This window comes from Lissotriton vulgaris, chromosome 9 (assembly GCF_964263255.1).
Source record: "Lissotriton vulgaris chromosome 9, aLisVul1.2, whole genome shotgun sequence".
NCBI classification, from domain to species: Eukaryota; Metazoa; Chordata; class Amphibia; order Caudata; family Salamandridae; genus Lissotriton; species Lissotriton vulgaris.
In genome coordinates, this window is record NC_141697.1 from 316,708,888 (window position 1) to 316,723,969 (window position 15,082).

General features: G+C 46.2%; 1 protein-coding gene and 1 non-coding gene across 2 annotated transcripts in view; both read right to left on the reverse strand.

Annotated features, from left to right (window-relative positions):
* LOC147690048 (zinc-binding protein A33-like) overlaps positions 1 to 15,082 on the reverse strand; it is a 348,579-nt gene that overhangs the window by 12,102 nt on the left and 321,395 nt on the right. The window lies entirely within an intron of this gene.
* Positions 4,330 to 4,428, reverse strand: LOC147690049 (small nucleolar RNA U13). Its single transcript, XR_015300275.1, has one exon. It is a non-coding gene; the product is annotated as a small nucleolar RNA U13 (small nucleolar RNA).

Genomic DNA, 15,082 nt, shown 5'->3' on the forward strand with positions numbered 1-15,082 from the left:
TTATTATTGTATTTCCTTTTTTCAATTGTTTCATTTTTTTTGTATTTGCTGAAATGCATTTGGAAATGTTTCTTTACAATGTGGATGCCATTGTTGTGACTTATCTCCCTGTTCTATGATGCTGATGTCACATAAAGATGCACTCACCCACTGCTATTCAAGGAGCATCACAGGATATCAGAGTGAAGGAGGGCTCTGGGAGGCTAGACATCAACCTGAAGGTACATATGGTAACTGCATTTGAGGAAATGCTTTTTTGTGAAGCATCCACTCACAAGAGCTGCGGCTGGCCGAGTTGCACGATCTCACCTGTACGTTCATACGTAGTCAGCCACTCTAAAATTATCCTCATTGGGGACTTAAATTACTGGTTCGACAGCACAGACATGGATACTCAAGCTGCTGAACTGAAAGACCTGCTTACAGATCTCAATTTAAACCAGCACATTCATGCACTCACTCACCAGAAAGGCCACAGCCTGGACCAGATCTGGACGCATAACCTATCTCTATCTAACCCTGTTATCAGTCCTTGTATATGGTCGGATCATTTTACCATCTATTTCACATTAGAAATACGAGGAAATGTCAAGTCCAAGCCATGCAAGAGCAAAGAATTCCGCAAATGGAAATCTATGGACCTTCCTGGATTTATTGACATTTTAAGTAAAACCGTACCACCACCGCACGATGACCTGGACACTGGCGAGAGAGCGCTGTCTAATTGGCTACGCAACGCAGCTGACCTCTCAGCCCCCCTGGTACTGGTCCCTAATATTGAGGGAATGAAGCTCACAAATGGTTCTCCCAAGAACTGAAAGAACTTAAACTGGGGGTTCGACAGAAGGAACGGAAATGGAGACAAAGTTACTCCTCTCAAGCCAGGACAGTGTACTGTACCGCAAGAAAGGAGTTCCAAAAAATCCTGCTTTAACATAAATCCAATTACTTCTCCCAAAATTTTTTAACCTCCTCAAACAAAACTAAAGATGTTTTTAACATAGTCAATGAGCTCTGCGACGATGACAGGACAGCCCCCTCAATAGCCCCCACCCAGAAGTTGTGTAACTCTCTGAATGAATTCTTCAGAGAAAAAATTGTAACCATAAAATGCAACATTGCTAGCTCTCCTAAATCGTCTCCTCTGGATGACATTTTTAAGAACCCTATTACATTAGATACCCTTCCTGCTATAGACCCTAAAACCTTCTCCACTCTCCTGGCACGGGTCAAGTCTGGTTCACCCGATGACATCTGCCCACCCCACATTTTTACAGAGATTGGGCACTCCATCCCTCACGGGATCCTTTCTCTGCTTAACGACTCACTTGACCAGGGAAAGGTACCTGCAGGGTTTAAACATGCTTTACTGATTCCCCTGATCAAAAAACCTGGTCTTGATCCTCATGATCCATCTAACTATCGCCCGATATCCTTGCTGCCATTCCTTTCAAAAATTCTGGAGGCACACGTTGCTAGCTGTCTTTCTAGCTTTATTGAAACCACTGGATACCTGGAGCCCAATCAAGCAGGGTTTCGACCAGGGCATTCAACCGAGATGGTGACACTGGGGGTCCAGAATGTACTAAGATGCAATGCAGACAAGGACATCCACCAAGCACTGGTACTTCTTGACCTGTCGGCCGCATTCGACACGGTCGACCATACCATCTTGGTCGACCGTGTCGAACAGGCTGGCCTGAGAGGCTCGGAACTTGGATGGCTGAAGTCATTTATCTCGGAACGCACCCAGGCAGTGAGATTAGGAACCTTTACAGCCCCTAAAATCAAAAACGAATGCGGAGTCCCTCAGGGCTCGTCCCTGTCCCCACTCTTATTTAATTTGTACCTACGTCCCTTGATATTTTCATTAAAAAAGTTTAGAGCCTTAATTTTTAATTATACAGATGATCTGCAACTGATCTTCTGTTTGGACTCCCCTGGCGCGGCCACCGAATTTCGGGAGGCCATGGTCCACATTCAGTGATGGATGGGCCTAAATCACCTGAAACTCAACCCAGGCAAAACTGAATTGATTTTGCCTGGGAAGAGTGAACTGTCTTGGGGACCACACTTTTGGCCTCCAGAGATGGGAAACCCCCCAGCTAAGTCCCACACAGTTAAGAGCCTAGGAATCACTTTCAACGAAGATCTTTCGCTCAAAAGTCAGGTAGGGACTGTGGTATCTGCAAGTTTCTTTCAACTTCGCAAGATTAAGAAGATCGCCCACCTTTTAACCCACCCTGCTCTGATTCAGGTCATCATCGCTCTTGTGCTGTCCCGTCTGGACTACTCCAACAGTTTGTATTTGGGTCTTCCAGCGGGGCAGCTCAAGAGACTTCAATTGGTCCAGAACCAAGCGGCCAGGTTGATTTGCAAGATTCCTAAGTGGCAGTCCATCAAACCAGGACTGGCCAGTCTCCACTGGTTGCCAGTAGCGCAGAGAGCAGCATTTAAAGCGGGATGCATTATCTTCAGGGCTCTACAAGGTAAGGGCCCTGTATTCATTAGCAGCCTGCTTGTCAGTTACACTCCCTCTCGTGCTCTCCGCTCAGGTCAAAAGAACTTGTTAGTGGTGCCTCGGACCAGGAAACAACGCCAGGGTGGCGGATCTTTCCACTTCCTGGCCCCCTCCCTGTGGAACTCTCTGCCACTGCCGCTAAGGCTTCATGAAGATCTGTTAGCCTTTAGACAGGCTTTTAAAACTTGGCTCTTTAAGCAAGCTTATCCTTAGTTAAACCCGTTTTTTTCTGTTACATGTTATGTTTTGCCAGTCTTCCACAGCGCCATGAAGCCTACGGGCGTACGTGCGCTTAATAAATTTATTTAACATAACATAACATAACGTACCCAGCAGAGTATAGCAACTGTACCTAACTGATCAAGAACATAGTATCAGTTAGGTACCGCTCCCCACCTTGCATTCAGTTCTGACCCCTGCACACTCACCTGCTCTCTTGATTATACCAGGTTTGATCCAAACGGAAATACCTACACCATGTGTCCGTCACCTGCTCCCCTCTCTCTTCGTCCTTCCTTTGTAGTACCATTTGGTCCATCTATCCTACCTGAGAAATGGCTGCTCTTTCTCCTGTTACTTCAGTCTTTTGTCTACAACATTTCAAGATGGCTGCCATGAAACAGAAAAACAGCCTGTGTAACATTCTGTGTCCCTTCCCCATCTTGTCCCTTCCTGCTCCCGTCCTACTTCCTGTGTCCGTGCGCGTGTCTCCTGGCGAGTGGTTTAGAACGTTTAGGGAAACCTGTGCGGATACCGTTATTCCAACGGCATTCCATAGCTGATGAAGAATAAAGCTGGCTGCTTACAATATCTCTCCTGTCGTCCGTCATTACATCAATCTGGCGACGATTACGGGATCAGGACCCACCATCTGAAACAAGGCTGATTACTAGAGGCTCCGGATGTCCTCACACTCCCCCACCTAGTGTTGCGTGGGGCGGACTTCCTCTTTTCGCTCCGCCTCAGCCCGACACCCATTAACCCCTCAGCCTCACACCATTTTCGTCACTCATCCCTGTCAGCCCCGGGGAGGAGCTGCAATGAAAAACAAGCATTTGCAATGCAATAGGTCTCACATTTACGCAAGTTTAAGTTATTGGCATTGTAAATGACAAAGCCTTTTATTTAGGTTTTAAAAATGAAAACATAAATAAAAGGCATTGTCATTTACAATGCCAGTAGCTCAATCACGCATACATGCGAGACCTATTGCATTGCAAATGCTTGTTTTGAAAGGAAGCGCATGCAGTGGTAATCCATATTGTGATCTCTCAATGTGCAGAGTCCAAAGAAATACATACTAGGAACAGCCAAAAATGAGCAATTTCCTATAAAATGTAAATTTAAAGTGCCGTTAGTTAGGTTGATATATAAAAAATAAAGACACAATTATGATTATTTTTTATAAAACACAGTACAAACCAAAAGAATGAGTTAAAGCTTGCTAGGAGTCAGGAATGTCCCTTGCAATTTACATGGTGCTGTTTGCATGAGATGCCTAACCAAACTGATCTCTTTTACTGTGCTTGGTGCTTGTGTTAAAAAAAAAAGTGCAATACCCAATCAGATATGATACAGATCTAGCACGGTTTTTACCATCAGTTCGCAGTACATTACATTGCTGCAATAAGTGTATTAACCAGCTCAGCTACTAAACCAGTTTTCTAACCTGAAATTTGCAGATTACACATTTAAGCACGGATCAGATTTTCACACTGATTAAACACTTCATTTAAAATGCCATTCACCGATTTAGACTTACTTTAACACAATATATACTCCATTATTACAATGCACCTCCAGTTCTAGCTCAGAAGGGTAATGTGTACAGTCGTAACAAAGATGGGACGGCACATGTCACGCATATGCAAGAAAACACACTCATCATTTGCAAAAACCAGAAGGATCGAAAGTTCATGCCTACGGAGTAACACCAGAGAATGTGATCCTCTCATGAAGCCCACTTAAGTGACATAGCAGTAATTGTTATAAGCCAGTCAGACGTTATCAAACAAATGGACATTCTGGGATTCTTATTGGTGGTGTCTTTCAAGTATTGAGAGCTGGATTTATTTTTATTTTCAGTGTTTGCCACTTTACCACAAGAAGCTGAAGGTCGTGGAACCTAGACTAGTAGGTGTTGTAATGTATATTCCAAGGATGATCATAGGTAGCCAGGAGGTGTATTTCATGTAGAAGGTTTATTGGTTAGTTGTTACAGGTTTCATAGAGGTCTTAAGGAGGTCCCACCAGGAGCAGCATATTTGCTACTCAGCCCACTCTTTCCAACTGTTGCTCTCCACACCACAGGCACACCAACATTCCACTCTCTCTCTAATCAGGCATTACAACATTCCACGCAGACATCACATTCATCTTGGCCGAATAGCTACAGAGAGGATGCACTAGAGTTAATTAAGGTATAACAGTAGGTTTGTGAATATCCCTTTCCATTGGCGCGCACTGCACTTTGGGTGAAGGCGCTAGACTAGGACGGCTGTCTTCCGTTATGAGTGAAGAGCTAGCTGACTGAGTGCAATGGCCGAGCTCTGTAAACATGGGCTAAAATATAAATATTCCAGCTCAGGGCGTGCATTGCCTTCCGTGTCTCCATGCAAAGAATGAAGAGCTTTAAGTGCAGTCCCCACGTTCTGGAAGTACGGACCGGCCTGTAAATGGCTCCGCTTAAAGAGCGCACTGTTTGCATTGAACAAGGCGCTCTGAGTGCGCCGCTGTGGGAGGATGGCAAGTCTGCAGGGTACAGGGTCAACTGTGGTGTATTGTTCACACAGCAGAGCTCGTGCTGGGCTGATTGTCCTCAAAGGCTCACAGCCTTGTAGGACAGTCAAAAGACAGCTTTTAAACCAGCGCTGCGAGCTGTGATTTTCAGCAACGGGCGAGGCAGGGACACCGCTCTCTGCTGGCAGCTCTTCAGCCTTACAGTGAGGGCATGAGAGACTACCTGCACAGCCCTCTGTTCCTGTCCAAGTGGCTCCGCTGTGATGCTAGAGCCCGTGATTGATTAAAATGGAGGGGGAGAGAGAGTGGTGGGGTGGTGGAGCAGGGTAAATAAATACAAGAATAAAAGCAGAACCAGGGCGGCGCTCATGAAAGGGAGCTGTGCTGATAAAAATGCCTCATACAGCAGCACAACCCCCCTGGGGGAATGAAAGGAGAGACAGTGGGGTGGAGGAGCGTAGGAATCACACAGCAAAAACTAGCCAGCTGCGCAAAAGTCTCCAATTACAAAGGCACGCTACAGTGAGAAAAACATATAGCACACTGCACTTCAATGAAAAGAAGTGCAAGCAGAGCGAACTAACACTGTAGTTGGGTGCCGCTGTATTGGGTCTACAAGGAAGTTAGCAAAGGACCAACAGCCAACAGAAAGGGAGATAACAACAACACTACCACAAGTAAGCCAATTGGAAGCGGAAAAAATGATTAAAAGAAGTTTAAACCAACATACAGATTACTTAAGGTCTCACTGAGACAGCGCATGCAGGGCAAGCACTGCAAAGGCGGGACCTAAAAAAACGCGAGTGAAAGTGAAGTGACATTTCTGTCGTCAAAATAAATTATACCACAAATGGCCACCGGAGGGAGCCAAACGCCTTCTAAACTTTACTTCATAAAATTTAAGAGCTTATTCCTAACAATTACCTGCGCTGTGTCAGAATGACTGAAATAATGAATGCGGTGGCAATGCCCTGCACCTTCCTAGAAGTCCCTGGGTCCCCCATGGAAAATTGGACACAGTGGGTAAAATATTTTGAGAAACATTTGGAAGCAATTGATGGGATTGAATATAATCCTACGACAAAACAAGCAATGATGTACAATTATTTGGGTGCAGAAGGAAGGAGGTTATTCGACCACATAACGCCAATTGAAAAAGAGGAAGGGGATGAAGAGTGGGATGTATTTAAGGAGGCCAAATTGAGAATGAAATACTATTTTGACACCACTATGAATGTGATAATGGACAGATATAACTTTTACTACAGGTACCAAGCACCAGGTGAGGCGATCGAGTCTTACGTCACAATATTGAGAATGTTACCTAGAACATGTGCATTCAAGGATGCAGACAAGATGATACAGGATCAGGTGGTGATGCATACCACGTGTGTGAAGGTGCAAGAGAAGTTTTTATGCCACAAGAATCCAAACCTCGAGAAGGTGGTGTCTACCGTTAAAGCAAGGAAAGGTTGGCCAAAGGTGTTAAATTGCTGTGCAAACCTGATAACCAACAAATGAGCGTCAATCTTGTGCGGAAGGAGGAGGAGTCCACATCCAACAAACCACGACAGAATTTCACTTGGCCTAGAAACCCCGGTACCCATGTGGGAAGGCAGAATTGTTATTGTTACGGATCCAATGCACTTGTGGCAGCTAGCAAAGAATGTCCTGCGAGGGGCGGGATCAGTCAAGGATGTGGAAAAATGGGACATTTTCTTAACGTTTGCAGAACTTCAGGTTCTAAAAAAACGAGTCAAAGTCCAATGTAGACTCAGAGGAGAGTGAGCTACTGGAGAACCTGGTGCTGCTGGTCGCAATTGTCAACAGTGAAGATGCACAAAACCAACCCAGGTGTGATGTTGCTGCGAATGGTGAAGATGTTGAGATGTTGGTGGATACTGGGTCAAGAATAACAATTCTGTCAAAGGACACATACAATGGACTCAAGCGCAAGTCACCGTTGGAATCTAGCAGAATCATTCCAGGTGCATATGGCGGATACAAGATAAAATTAGAAGGGATCTTCAAGGCGGATTTGTCGTTTAAATAAAAGAACACCTCTACAAAAGTCTTTGTCGTGGACTACAATATGAACATTTTGGGTTGGCTGGAAAAACAAAAACTTAAAATGCTGATTAATCCTTGCCAATCACCGTATGTGTTCAGTATTCAAGAGGACGGCCTGGAGACTATTCTCAAGGAATTTGAGGGAGTGTTCAAAGAACAATTAGGATGCCTAAAGAACTTTGAACATCAGATAATCCTAAAGAATAAAGCATATCCAGTGAAACAGAAAGTTAGGAATGTACCCTTATCTGCCCGCGCCGAAGTCAGGACAATCCTGGAGAATTTGTGCAAGGGTGGTATTATCGAGCCAATCAATGCATCTGAGTGGTTGTCGCCAATGGTTATTGCGAGGAAAAGGAACGGGAAGATCCGTTTGTGCAATGACCTTCGCGAGCTGAACCGCCACATGATAGCTGATTGCCAACCTCTGCTTTTGATCAATGAAATTGTGATGACGTTAGGTCAGGCGAAGATCTTCACCACTCTAGACTTCAGCACCGCCTACCATCAAATACAACTGCAAGATGAGTCAAAAAAATACATGGCGTTCGTCACACCAGAAGGATCATTTCAATTCCGCAGGTTGGTTACGTTCGGCGTCAGCGGTATTTCAAAGCATAATGAACCAGTTATTCAAAGGCATGGAAGGAGTCAGATCGTTCCAGGACGATGTTCTGATTTACAGCAAAACAAAAGAGGAACACCTGGACATCCTGAGGAAATTTTAACAGAGGATTAAGGACAGTGGACTTACTCTGCAAAAAGACAAGTGCAAATTCCAAAAAAAGAAACGGTTGAGTACTTGGGACATCTCATCGATGGAAATGGAGTACGACCCACCCCTCCTTAATTTCTGCAATTTCCTGTTCACCAAATCCAAAAAATATGGAAGAACTGGCATCTTTCTTGGGCATGTGTGAATTCCATTCCAAATTCATAGAACATTATGCAGCTAAGGTCGAACCGCTGTGGAAGATGGTAAAGAAGGATGGGGAATTCATCTGGAATGAAGAGTGTAAACGAAGCATAAAAGCCATTAAGATGGAAATTGAGAAAGCACCATCTCTCCAGTCATTCGATGAGAAGTTGAAAAGCACTGTAACAACAGACGCCAGCCAAATCGGGTTGGGGCTATGCTTAGCCAAATTACTGAGAACGGGGGGAAAATCATTGCATTTGCATCCAGGAAGCTTAGGGGCCCAGAGACAAAGTACTCAGTAATTAAACATGAATTATTGGCTTGTGTTTGGGCGGTTACAAAGTTTGAAAGTTTCCTGTGGGGAAAGGAATTCACTATCCGTACCGACCACAAACCGTTGGTCAGTATACTTGAGGGTAAAGGTTCTAGCCAGCCTCGCCAAGAATTGAAAGTTGGCATGCAAATTGCAGGAGCATCAAGTGAAAATGGAATACATTCCAGGCCGAGTAAATATATCAGTAGATTATTTGTCACGTGCCCCGTGTGAGGATGAATTCTGAATGCGAAATGGATGATGATGATGTACTTGTTGCATGCTTGTTTGAAGGTCACAAATCTAACAGTACCATTTCCAAATCAGAATGGTTAGAAGCTATAAAAAACTGACATAGTGTTAGAAACAATTAAAAAATATGTGATCAAAGGTAGGCAGTTGATGAATAACTCAGACCTTACTGGAAAATTAAGGATGATATTGGTGTTGTCGAAGATGTCATTCTCAGAGGTGGTACTTTAATAGCACCATTGTCCATGAGAAGCAGGTTGGTGGCTTTATCCCATGAAGGACATGTAGGAATGTCAGGCACTAAACAGAGGTTGAGGGAAGGAGACTGATGGCCCTCCATGTATCGTGACATTGATATGTTTGCAGCGCATATCTTTCATTGTGCCTCAAAATGCTCCAAAGGTTTTCTTTAAATTCGTCTTCCCCATCGATCACTGCTGTTTGAGGTTTACATCTCAAAGTACAGTAACTGTATCTATTAATGTCTATCCCATTTATGCGTTGTCCATTTAACTTTCTCCTGAGGTGTCAATGACCGCTTCCATCGCAAAGAGCCATAGTATTCCTCTCAGTCTCTGGTGCCTTCATTCGTCCCTCACTCCTTCTAGCTTCCTCTCTCTTCTGAGCCCCTGCACCCTTTGTAACCCCTCATTTACATACCACAATAGGCTCCTCTGAACACCCGGAACCTTTGTACTCCTCATTGCCCCCAGATCCCCATAGACATAGTCCTTCTCTCTACCCCTGTAGCATTGGTTTTCCTCCGAGTCACTACTGAATTGGTGGCCCTCTGCTTCCCCTTCATTATTAGTAAGGATGGACTAAGGTTCTCATTGTGATTGCTTCTGTATCAAACAGAACCATGTACAGTTTAAAACAAGGTTGGTTCAACTTTATTGCAATAATGTACGTATGCTCTTTACATGCCTTAATTCGTTTAAGTCAGATTGCTCACTGGTATGAGCAATATTGCTACCTCTTTTTCTGCTTTGCTCATTTACCTATTGGCTGGTTTGTTTTTCTTGTAGCGCTTATTGTGCATGGTGATGCCTGAATCCTACGGAGGGTTGGCGGCTAATTTGCATGATCACCCAGATAAAATACATTTTTAATGCTGCTTTTAATACTTTATTGATTTCCTTTTCTTGCGCATATTTTACTTTTTTATTTTAACTATTTGTACTTTCACCAGTACTTACCTGTCAGGTAGGAGAGCCTTCCTGTGAGGTACAGGGCAGCTGGTATCCGCTTAGAGGTCTGCTGTTTTTCCTTTGTTGGTAGGCTTTGGTCGATGACACCGTAGCCACACCCCCTTGGAGGGTTAATTAGAAATGGCTGGTCCGCGGACGCGCTGCTGCCATGCCAAAGGCATGCCAAAGGCAAGCCTGTCTGTGTGGTCTGCGCCAGGATGGTGCCAGGGGCCAGGACCCCTGCACAGTCTGAATTAAATAGTATTCCTATTAACTGCAGCGCCTGTGTGCGCTGCAATTAACATGAAAACTATTTCAAAGGCCCACATTCAGCCCCACAGATGCCCACTAATAGCAAAGGAATGCAGAATCAAACGCGACGTGTTCTTTCAGAATCACCTGAAAGCGGGAAACAACCGTTACAACGCAACTATTACAACAAACTACTTTTACAACGCAACTACTACAACGCAGGATCCATTACAACGAATGCCTTTACAATGCATTACATTACATTGCAGATGCTATTACAATGCATGCCATTACAACGTAAGTATATGTAAGTATAATATTTTAGGTTTATCTTTTTTTTAAACATTTATTTAATTTAAAAACATTTTTTAATAAATTTTTAAAATATTAAAAATAAATTAAATACATTAATTTAAGTAATTTAAAAAAAGTAAGTATGAGTATAGGAGTATATGTTGTTAGGGTTCAGGGCTAAGTTTGGGTTTTGGGTACAGGGATATTTTTAGGGTTATGTGCTAGGTTTGGGTTTTGGGGTACAGGGGTATTTTTAGGGTTCAGGGCTAGGTTAGGGTTTTGGGGTACAGGGATATTTTTAGGGTTCAGGGCTAGGTTTGGGTTTTGGGGTACAGGGGTATTTTTAGGGTTTAGGGATAGGTATGGGTTTTGGGGTACAGGGGATTTTTTAGGGTTCAGGGCTAGTTTTGGGTTATGGGGTACAGGGGTAGTTTTAGGGTTTAGGGATAGGTATGGGTTTTGGGGTACAGGGGATTTTTTAGGGTTCAGGGCTAGGTTTGGGTTATGGGGTACAGGGGTATTTTTAGGGTTTAGGGCTAGGTTTGGGTTTTGGGGTACAGGGGTATTTTTAGGGTTCAGGGCTAGGTTTGGGTTTTGGGGTGCAGGGGTATTTTTAGGGTTCAGGGCTAGGTTTGGGTTTTGGGGTACAGGGATATTTTTAGGGTTCAAGGCTAGGTTTGGGTTTTGGGGTACAGGGGTATTTTTAGGGTTCAGGGCTAGTTTTGGGGTACAGGGATATTTTTAGGGTTCAGGGCTAGGTTTGGGTTTTGGGGTACAGGGGTATTTTTAGGGTTCAGGGCTAGGTTTGGGTTATGGGGTACAGGGGTATTTTAAGGGTTCAGTTTAAAAAAAAATACTTTAAATAAATTAAATAAATTAATTTTAGTAATTTTAATATTTATTAAAAATAGTTCTTTAAAAATTAAAATTAAAGTAATTTTTACCCCAACACTATCCAGCACTTATCCTACTATTACACCCCCTGGAGTTAGAATATTATTTTAAAACACCTCCCTCCTGAATTTCCTTGCTGGTAATTCTGTAAGCAGAAGCCTGCGTGTTGTTGGGAGCTGGAAGTGTGACTCAATGAGAAGAAGCATGTCGCATCCGCAGCTGTTGCCGTTGCATCATCGGAGAAGTGTGTCGCCACCGCAAGGGTCGCCGTCGCATCACCGGAGAAGTGTGTCACAGGGCTTGTTGCGGCTCCAAAGTTACAGAGTCGCTGCACGGTCATCAGGTGTGGAAATTCTGGTAAACCATCAAGACCTAGCACACCCTTAAACAGTAGGTGGACTGCTTTGCAGGCTAAATTGATGACGGTAGGAGAAAATGTGTAGCACAACACTTTCAATGTCAGCTATCACCTATCTACATGTACTGTGGGCACCTGTGACGAGGGATGTTATAGATCATAATGGGCTACATGAGCGAGTTGATGTCTGGACTGTTGTTGCACTCATGTTTCAATGGATCTTGAATATGTTCTGAAATGTCTAGCTAATTTTGTAGCTGAAGTCAAAGCGTGTGCCTCAGAAAAGAATTTTGGGTGTGCACACAATAACAAAATTGATGGAAAGCCTTTGGGACAATACCCTGGAGTGTAAGCTTGAATTTGAACTGGTTTTTGGATTGGTTTTAGTAAATAAGATTATACGGCATACAGCATTCAAATAAAATGACTAAGCTCTTTAGGCTGGTTTCATGCATGAGCACATCATTTGTAAAAGTAATCAACGTTGAATGCATTAGCAATCAAACATATTATGTTTAACAGTGTCGAGTGGACGGGGGCGTGGCCAGCAGCATGTGCTCTATGTGCTCTACGTGCTCTACGTGCTCTACAGTAGCTCCGGACGAGCTGCTCTGAATCCGGCGTAAAACTGATGCCCTGAAACCCCGCTTCGACTCCACGGCAAATGCAAAGGTGCTGTGCTTTCCTTGGGGGCAACAACTGTTAAATTAGGCAACACGATCAACCAGAAAATGGCGGAGCGGAGACTGACCCGGCCCGGCCGAGACCTTCAAGATGGCGGCGACGTGCTAAACCGAAAGTGATCTGCCGGGAGACGAGTGAGCCGCTAGGATCTCCCGACAGGCGAGGGGACAACTGCAGAGTGCCAGAGATGGTGGGGGGGGGACCCCCGGAGAGGTGTGTGGGCGGCCCAAGCCCCAGAACGTGAAGCACCTGAAGCTGGGGAGCTCCTTGACGGGCGCCGACTGAGGCTTCAGGATCCCCGGGGGAGCGGTGAGGCAAACGGAGGGGAGCGGCTTGCCCCGAGACAGAGTACTAGACGGCGGGAGTGCCCGCAGGACCGGCAGGAATACGCCGCCGGCGCCCGCCGCTGCACCCCCGCGACTGACTGTGGTACTGGCAGCTGCTTAAGGAGAGGGGTGATTGGCCCCGTGCACAGAGGGCGCCTGGACAGCATATTATTGCCGGGTGCTTGGGAGGCCTGCTCCCAGGATCGTGCTTTGTGGCGTGCACCCCCCCGGCCCCCGCCCTGCCCCGAGAACTAATACTGGGGCCCGGGGGTGACCGGGTGCACCCCCCACAGAAGACGAGACACCTTAAGAAGGCCAGGAAATATTGATAGAGGCTCTCGCTCTGGGCCCACGATTACCCTATTTTTGCACCCGGAGAGGCGGGAATGGAGGACTAGACGCCTGGCCAGAAGCACGGAATACACTCACCGCCTACTACTTCAGGGCCGGTAAGGAGCGACGGATGGGAGAGGGTCAGAGGCATACTCCAGCAGACGCCATCCCCCTTTCGCGCAGTTGCCTGACACAGTGACCCGAAGGGAGAGGTAGCACCACAGTGAAGACCAGGGTGGCCCTGGAAGGGCTGCGAGGCACTGCACCCTATTTGAGAAGGCACTTGGAACTGAAGGGTCCGCAGAGCGGAGGGAGGCTGCAGGCACGAGGTACTGGAACCCGAGGCCACGGACATTCAGTGCGGGTGGTAGCGGGTGTGAGCTCCACGTGGAAACCCCCATTCACCGTCAACAGACATGGGGAAGAGAGACGCGATTCCCAAACCGCCCAAACAGGGCCCAATGGACAACTTTGCAGCGCCGCGGCAACCCACTGAGACCGCACCTATGGAGCCCGGCCTGCGCTCGGATACAGACCTGTTGATGGTGGCCATCCAGGCATCCAGGGCAGATATTCAGGAATCTCGGGCGGCACTGGAGGTAAAAATCAGTGAAGTTGGGTCAGAAGTAACGCTACTGCAGCAAGATTTCCGGAAGTTGAGCGAAAGGGTGACCACGGCAGAGACACGAATAGGAGAGGCGGAAGACTTGATCACCACCCTGAGGAAAGATATGGTGGAACTCCAGGCTTTGCATCGCCAACTACTATGGAAGGTGGACGATGCAGAAAACAGGGCGCGATGCAATAACCTGCGCTTTGTTGGTTTTAGAGAGGGAATTGAGGGGGCAGACATGGCAGCTTTTCTTCGCTCCTGGATCACAACAACCTTCCCGGCAGCGCAGTTCTCGACGTGCTTCATCATCGAAAGGGCACATAGGGCCCTACTGGCAAGACCACCGGAGGGTGCGAGGCCCCGGCCTGTCATCGCTCGTTTCCTCAACTTCGCAGAACGGGATCTGATATTACGAGAATCTAGAAAGCTGGGAGAGATCCGCGTTGAGAACACAAACATTATGATTTTCCCGGATTACAGCCAGGAAGTGCAGAAACAACGTCGCTCTTTTGATGCGGTCAAAGTAAAACTGAGAGATATGAACATTACCTATATGCTGCTCTTCTCGGAAAAATTAAAAGTAATTTATAAGGACAAAGCGCACTTCTTTAATCACCCGGAAGATGCCTGGCAGTGGCTGGAGAAGCGACCCATATTTCATAGGCAGGAGAACACCAGAAGAGAAGGACCAGACAGGCCAAATACGAGCGGTACACAGTGGGAACGGCCGAGGCCCCAACGACAGAGGGCCCAAAGAAATAAGAGGCGGACACCACTAACGCCCTATCCGGGTGGTGGCCCGACTGACGGACGGCGTGGGCAATCGGCCTCACCCGGAAGGAGCGGTGCGACGGGATCCAGGTTCAGATGCCTGGACAACACTGCCCGATCGGAAGGAGATAAAAGAGAAGACTCAGAGGTGCACTCATCGGGGGGAGAAGAGGGAGGAGCACGCTTAATCCACCCACTGGAGAAAGCGATCCGGGAACTGGAGCAGGATGCCTCGGGACACACAACGGATCCCAGACCGGACACACAAGACTCACGGTCCTAAACAGGGGACACCAGGGCGGCAGAGATTGCAGCTCGACGTTACGGAGACACGCAAGTTGATGCACCCTCCTTACACCTGTTGTTTACCTTGGTTATTGACTTTCCTATGCACACATTCCCTAACTTTGACTTACGAAGCTGATACGCTGGGAATGTATTACGTGTTTTGCATTGAGCTGGTTAACATAGGTTGAAAGGGAGGGCGACAGACCCTCTCCTACTGACAGTTTCGCCTCAGAGAGGGATGGGACTGAAAGGGGAGGGAGGTGGG